Source organism: Triticum aestivum, chromosome 6D (genome assembly GCF_018294505.1).
Source record: "Triticum aestivum cultivar Chinese Spring chromosome 6D, IWGSC CS RefSeq v2.1, whole genome shotgun sequence".
NCBI lineage: Eukaryota > Viridiplantae > Streptophyta > Magnoliopsida > Poales > Poaceae > Triticum > Triticum aestivum.
This window is the reverse complement of record NC_057811.1, coordinates 475736973-475744220: the sequence shown is the minus strand read 5'-3', so window position 1 is coordinate 475744220 and position 7248 is coordinate 475736973.

The following is a 7248-nucleotide window of genomic DNA, read 5'->3' as shown; positions in this document are numbered from 1 at the left end:
GCATTTGTTTCGTTCCTCTTAAATTATCCAGATCACGCCCTTTGCATAGCTGAGACATGCGTTGCAAGTTGCTGATGCAAGAGTTACCCTCTGCCTGCTGTTCCACGGAAATGCCATGTGAAGAACAAGGATGCCAGAAAGTTACTGGATGTAGCAAAAAACTGCCATGGGGGTGCTGTCCAGAAACGACGTTTTTGTCTGCGGTGTCTTCAGGTTGGAACTTTGGATTTTCTAAGACAGAATTTCGCACCAGGTCAGTTAGAATGTGTAATGGAAATGGAGCTTATGCTGTCTTATCCTACGTAGTATTGTTACAGTGAGAGTATCTTCCCCTGAAGAAAGGTGGCCGCATGTAGTTTTGGTTGAGTCAAACAAATAATTTTGCTATGCCTGCCTGCCAGCTGCCCAGATTTGGGATTGCTCCAGGAGTTATATTGAGTGACATATATGTTGCTTTTGCAAAGCAACGTGTAATACCAATTAGTTCTTACTAGGGGTTCCTCCCTTATTCAGATTTGCCTTCCCATTTTTTAAGTCTACTTGGTACGAAATTCATAGAACCAATTACTTTGGACAACAGTGTTCTGTTTTCCTATGTGTTGAGCGAGCCTTGTGGTCCCATTTGATCTAATTTGCAGCTGCACTAGTTTGATCCAAGCTGTGCCTCCCTCTATGTATGCCTTGCTATTCCAAACAGCATTGGTTCTATATTTATGTGATTGGCCATCACTGTTTATGACAATGTTATTGATTGCATGCATCAGCCAGTAAGATACCTAGGGCCTGTTCTTTTGGTAGCTTAAAAAATAAGCCGTCTCCTCCCCGACTTTTTCTATAAGCCGCCTCCCTCATTCATTGGGGCTTCTGAACTAGTTATGGGATAACTAATATAGAAGTATCAACAAATTTTGGGAGTGGCTTATTTTTTAAGCCGGGGAGAGGCAGCTTATTTTTTAAGCCGCCCAAAAGAACTGGCCCCTAATGATGTTCCGGACCGAGTATATGTGCAGACTACTGAATGTGTCCAGGCTTTCTGCATTCGGTATGCAGGTGGCAAAGTTGGTTCTTGAAAATGTTCAGAACGATCTTGATCCACTGGAGGTTCTGCAGCGAAAGCTGCCATCTAATTTTATTGCTCTGAGTTCTACCTTTTCAGATTAGGTAAACAGAAGAGTCACAATTGCAGGATAACAATATTGTGGGAAGTTCGGAATCTGACGTCTGACGTCTTGTGTGGTCAGAGCATGAACCATGTATACCCAGACCTCTTCTCAGCATGCATGTAAGGATGGGGGACAAGGCTTGTGAAATGGCAGTGGCTGCGTGCCTCTGCCGAAGGAGTCTCAGGAACATCTGGCAAAACTTAGCTCCCAGTTCCTCCATTTGGTGCTATTGCAATATATCCTGCTTTTTATTGCATTTCTGCAGTTAGTCTGAACCTCAGCTCTCATAATGTTTGAAACGCAGGAAGTTATCGGCAGAACTGAATGAACTCTATCCCAACTGGAATTTCTACTTCACAAACGTGGCGCAACATGGCAGCAACGTGACCACGGAGATGCACGAAGCCAGTCTAGGCTGCGAGACCGGCACGAACAACCCCCTCGTCAACTTCATGATGAGCAGATTCCTTCGTCCGAGTGCTGGGATCGACGTGGTGCTACCTCGTCGATGGAATGAGGAACGCCAGAGGAAAGGTCGTGTCCAAATATCTACCGGTGAACAGAGATAGATTCTGGTAAGTAAGCAACCTGAAAGCAGCAATGCCTTGTCGACCGTCTCGTCGCGCCCACAAATATAAGATGTTATGTCACAGTTTGATTGCTTGTCTGTAGAGCAATATAGGTACTAGCCTTTAGCCCATGACGAAACTTATGAACCAGGTAGGAGAGCATGCTGTACTTGTGGTATCAAATCAGGCCCATGTCTTTTGATCTGGTATCCACTGAAGGCCATACACATATATTATCTTGGAGGACCAACATATTGAGGAAAAGAGGATGCACTTACTCGATTTTCAGTGGCACGCATAATGCGGATGAGTGGTACACGAGAGATCCAATTACACAACTTCTCTATAGTAGTACGACAGTAACGGCTGCCCCCATGGAAAAGAGATTGACAGGCACACGTTTCCTGCAACCTGGAATAACCTGAGCCTTTTCCCTCTTTAATTGTCAACCATTTGATTTCCTCAAGATCTTACCAGAAAACTCTACCCACCAACTTCAGGTAGTGAATATAACTAATGGGTCATCTCTAGGTTGAGAAAGTACTCACTCATCTTTACTTAAATTTAACTTTTGAGTGGTCATTTGGGCCAACATTCAGTGTATATGAAACCTATGTATAGCATGTCAAATGTGCTATATTTCTGAATGTGAAACCTATGTCGCAAGTGATACGAAAAGAATGTCAAATGTGCTATTTCTCAATAGAGAAAGGAATGGTATAGCATGCATGCATGCACTCAGATTGTTGTCCAAACTTTTCCATGTCAATATGCAGATCCTTGCCAAGGGTGACGCACCTGGTCCCTGCTCAACCATCCATTCACCCACTGCTTCGGGAGATAGATGGATGGACCCTGAAATGGACACTGTAACAGCCCTCAAGGAAAAGACGGCACAACGTAGTACCGGGTGAGTGCAACACATCGCATGATCTGAATCAGGGTGCTAGTGGCCATGAGCTCACTGCGTTTCAGCTTGTTCCCCACTTGGCCACTTCAAGTGGGGTGGTGAGGCTCCTTTCGGGTCCAAGTCGGCAATGGGTCGACCGGTCGACTGTGTGCGAGGCGCAAGAGCGTCATGGCGCCTCGGTGGATCCATTGACCTGGTGATTCAGCTTGGATGAGGGGCAATGCAGCAGTGGGTTCAGTCAGCAAATGGTTTGTGTTTGTGGGAGCAACTGTGTGAATTGGATTGGGATGCAATGAAATTCAGAAAGCAGTAGAAGGGCACTGCATTTTTCTCTTTCTGAAGAAAGTGTGTGCACTGCTGCATGGTTAAATTATTGGGATGGCCTCAATGGCAATGTTAGGTATCAGATAGTGGTATATTCTCATGAGAGTACCTGATGGATGCCATCCTTATCTGACAGGTGGAGATTCTACATAGCAGCCTATCACTGCATGGAAAAACTGGTATGTTGATGGAACTCAAGGTTGCTCTGAAGAAACTAAAGCAAAAAACAGAGATCAAGAGAGTGCAGTCTTCTCCTTTTCTTTTGCTGAGTGGAATGCATCTTTTCATCTGGACTGTAGGCTACAATCAACTCAATTTTGTTTTCTCCAAATGAAAAGATGGAAAAGAAAGGGTCTACCGCTACAAAGCAGGTGATCCTTTTTTCCCTCCTTGGAAAACAAATACCCAAATGCTGCCAAAATATGAGATATGGATATGTGATATGTCACTCATGGTGATAAGAGGTTGCATTGCATGCTGGTGACAAAGCATGCAAGCCACCAACAGTTTCAGTCGCTAGGACAAGACCCCCCCAAGGTCAGCTCACTGCAACTGGCCAAAGCATTTCCGGCAAAATTTTGGCCTCTATCTCAAGGCCATAAACTGACTGAACAACTTCACTGGACAGATGCGTCGCAAATCTGGTCGAGTCGGTCGGTGTCTCATTCACGATTAATTTCCCACAAAAATAGAAATAATAAGAAGAAAAAATGCAGAAAAGGAGAACAAGAAAAAGACGAGCCGTTTCTCTTTACAGCTGAAAACCGCTATATCGGGCGCCTTTTGCCGTGTATCATCAGATCAGCCGGAATTGTGAGGAGCAGAGGCGAGCGGCACTTGAGTTGGGGGACGTCAGCCTCCACCCAACTAACACCTGCACCGGCTAGGCTCATCCTGCCCACTGAATTAAGGTAGCTATTTAAGTGCAGTCCCTGTCTGAAGCTCACCATAGCAGCTGCAAGTTTCTCAGCAGTGCAGATCAGAATCAGCAGATTATTTTGTTTGAACCTCCTTTGCAAAAAAAAAAAAATATTGCAACAACTTGTTGGTAATCTCTGAGCACACCTACCTGTGCACAGCCCACTTAATGGGATTTGGGTGTGTACACATTTATGCATCACCATCTACTATTATTTTCTGAAAAATAAAATCATGATCTACTCTTAAAAGCGGCAATTCACTCCACCTATAGTATCATATATATGTGCAATGGTTTTAATTTTCTCAACATGTCTTTTTGGGACATATGGCTATGTTTGTACTATTCTTTTCGTGTGTGATATGAGTAGGCAGAGCTTTTGCCATCCATTTTTTAAATACTTTAGAAGAATAGGTGATCTTAAAGCAAATATAGAAGGAATGTGACTGAAAGTAGTGAACTGCGGCAATGATAACAGCTTTGGATTACCGAAAACGCCGCCCACACGCACACTATCTTCTTTTCTAGGATGTAAAGCTAAATTCAGTGACCATTTCAGTTGCACTATACGCCTTTTTGCAGAAAAGAGTACAGGAAAATTTAGTACCATTGCTAAAAAAAGCTGAATTAATAGTTTTTGGCCCCAGCTGAAATTTGTTTCTCGCACACGATACAGCACCAATCGCTTCGAGCTTTTCCTAATAAAGACAGGTAGATAGAAATGTCGTCCCTCACTCATAAATGATAAATCCTTCATGTTAAGTAAGTAGAGCAAACCAATTTGGTGAATCACCTGATTAACATGCCGTACGTCTGAATTTGGTACGCTGGTTTGACAAAGGTGGCAACAAGATGAACATCTGTCATGATCTTCAGATCGGTTTTTATTGCTTGAACCTACTTATAGAAACGTATGACACTCTCCCAGATCAATGCGCATTTACCCGGAGAAAATGCTGAAAGCCACACATTCCGTTTCCTTTTCGCACAATCTTTCGGTGGTAACCTCTGATGCAAAATTGTCGAGATCGACCCATCGCCGCATATTGAGTTGAGGTGGCGCATTCTATAACATGTAAGCAAAAGACAGACAGGAGTCAAATGAATGTACTATCCTGACAACTACTGGTACCATTTACTTGTTGTCTTTTGTTACAATACATGTATTCCTAATTTTCGAGTTTTCTTTTGCTTTTCCCATGTTACGACTTGTCTTCGCTTCACTTGTATTTATTTATTTTCTAAGAAACTTAGACGTGTCTCAGTTTTTGGACTTAAGATCTGCTCTCTAGAATACTCTCTCTATGTCCTGAGCAATATTTTGTCGAATCTTTCCATACGTGTGAGGGAATCTTTCTACACGTAGAGGGGATCTTTTCATACGCAGAGAGAATCTTACTTAAAGGATAGCACATTGTCAACAAATCAAATTAAACCAAATTTGGTTGTCATCAAACAAAGTACCCAGTAACAAGACAAAACAGATTGTGTCATATGAAGGAACACCGCTTTGACATTTTCTTTAGTTGAGTATTGTCATTTTGAGCAGCCTTGGATTACGGAAATTCCCACACACAACACCTTCATTTCTCAAGCGAAAAGCTAAAATTCAGTAACCATTTCAGCCACTATTGCAGAAAAAAAGAGCACGCGGAAATTTAGTACGTTGCTAAAAAAAAGGGCCGAATCATTAGCCTGGCCCCGGACCAAATTCCTTTATCGTCCCCGACACAGCGCCTATCACTTCAAGCTTTTCCTAATTAAAAGAAGAGGTAGACAGCAATGCCATCGATTACTCACTCGTAAATCCTCCATGCTAAGCAAGTTCTTTTGTAGTAGCAGATCTGCAGAATTCCAGGTCGTACGTCACCTGATTAGTAACAAATCTGCGGAATTTGAAGTAGAGTGTGCATCATCACTTGATTAGTAGAAAATCTGCAGAGTTCGAAGACGTATGTTTCTCTTGAAAATTTAAACATGCTGTCTCAGCTTGGTTGTACCGACAACTAATGGTGTGAACAAACCGGTGGATTGACAAAGCCGGCTACAAGATGAACTTCCGTTATCATCTTCAGGTCGGTTCTTATTGCTCCTAGATATGGGTACTTACTGGAACGTGTTAAACTCTCCCAGATCCATGCGAGTGCATTTATCCGGATAAAATGTCAAAAGAACTGCACGTTCCTTTTTCATTTCGCACATTCTTTTGCTAGTATCCTTTGATGCAAACTTATCCAGGTCGATCCGCGCCACTTACTGAGTTTAGGTCGATCCGCGCCAAAACGAACAGGAAATGCAGCCCGCTTGCCCAGGGATCACTCTACACCTTGCAGAACTAGGAGAGTCACGGCCACCCTCGAGGCTGCATTGTGACACCGTTTGCCGGCACCAAAGCGGGTAATGTTCCGCCGAGATGACCACTGCACCTCTTGGTTGTGCGCCCAGATGAATAGTAGTGTCCTAACACCATTGGTAGTATCCACTCATCTTTTCTTACAAGACATAAATTATTAGTTTTGTAATTTCCTTTGCCATCTCATGTTACACCATTGCTCTTCACTTGAGCAATCTTTGATGGGATCTTTTCATACGTACAAGGAATCTTTCTATACATAAAAGTGATCTTTCCATACGCAACGGGAATCTTACTAAAAGGATAGCACATTGTCAACAAATCGAATTAAACCAAATTTCGGTTGTCATTAGACAAGCTGGCCAGTAACAAGATAACAAAGGTTGCTCTTCACTTGAGCAATCTATGATGGAATCTTTTCATACGTAGAGGGAATCTTTTTATACGTAAAAGGGATCTTTCCATACGCAAAGGGAATCTTACTAAAATGATAGCACATTGTCAACAAAACAAATTAAATTGAATTTCAGTTGTCATTAGAGAAGCTGCCCAGTAACAAGATAAAAAAGTTGCTCTTCACTTGAGCAATCTTTGAGGGAATCTAGAGGGAATCTTTTTATACGTAAAAGGGATCTTTCCATCGGCAAAGGGAATCTTACTAAAAGGATAGCACACTGTCAACAATTCAAATTAAACCAAATTTTTGTTGTCAGTAGACAAACTTCCCAGTAACAGACAAAAAAGATTGTGTCATTTGAAAGCAACCTTTTTTTTTGTCTCACTAACAAACATTCTACAGTGTACAGCTTGTCAACCTCGCATTTGACGGTGTCTTCCAAGTGTACACATATTGTCCCATGTTACCAGTGAAAGAACAAACCTGGTATGTAGAAGAAGCCTGTACGTGTGCAAATCAGGCTGAGAGTGCATCAAAAGTAGCTACGGACGGGGCAAAATTAAGCAGCGGTTACCCGAAACATGCAACGTACACTGACACATCAAGTAAGAGT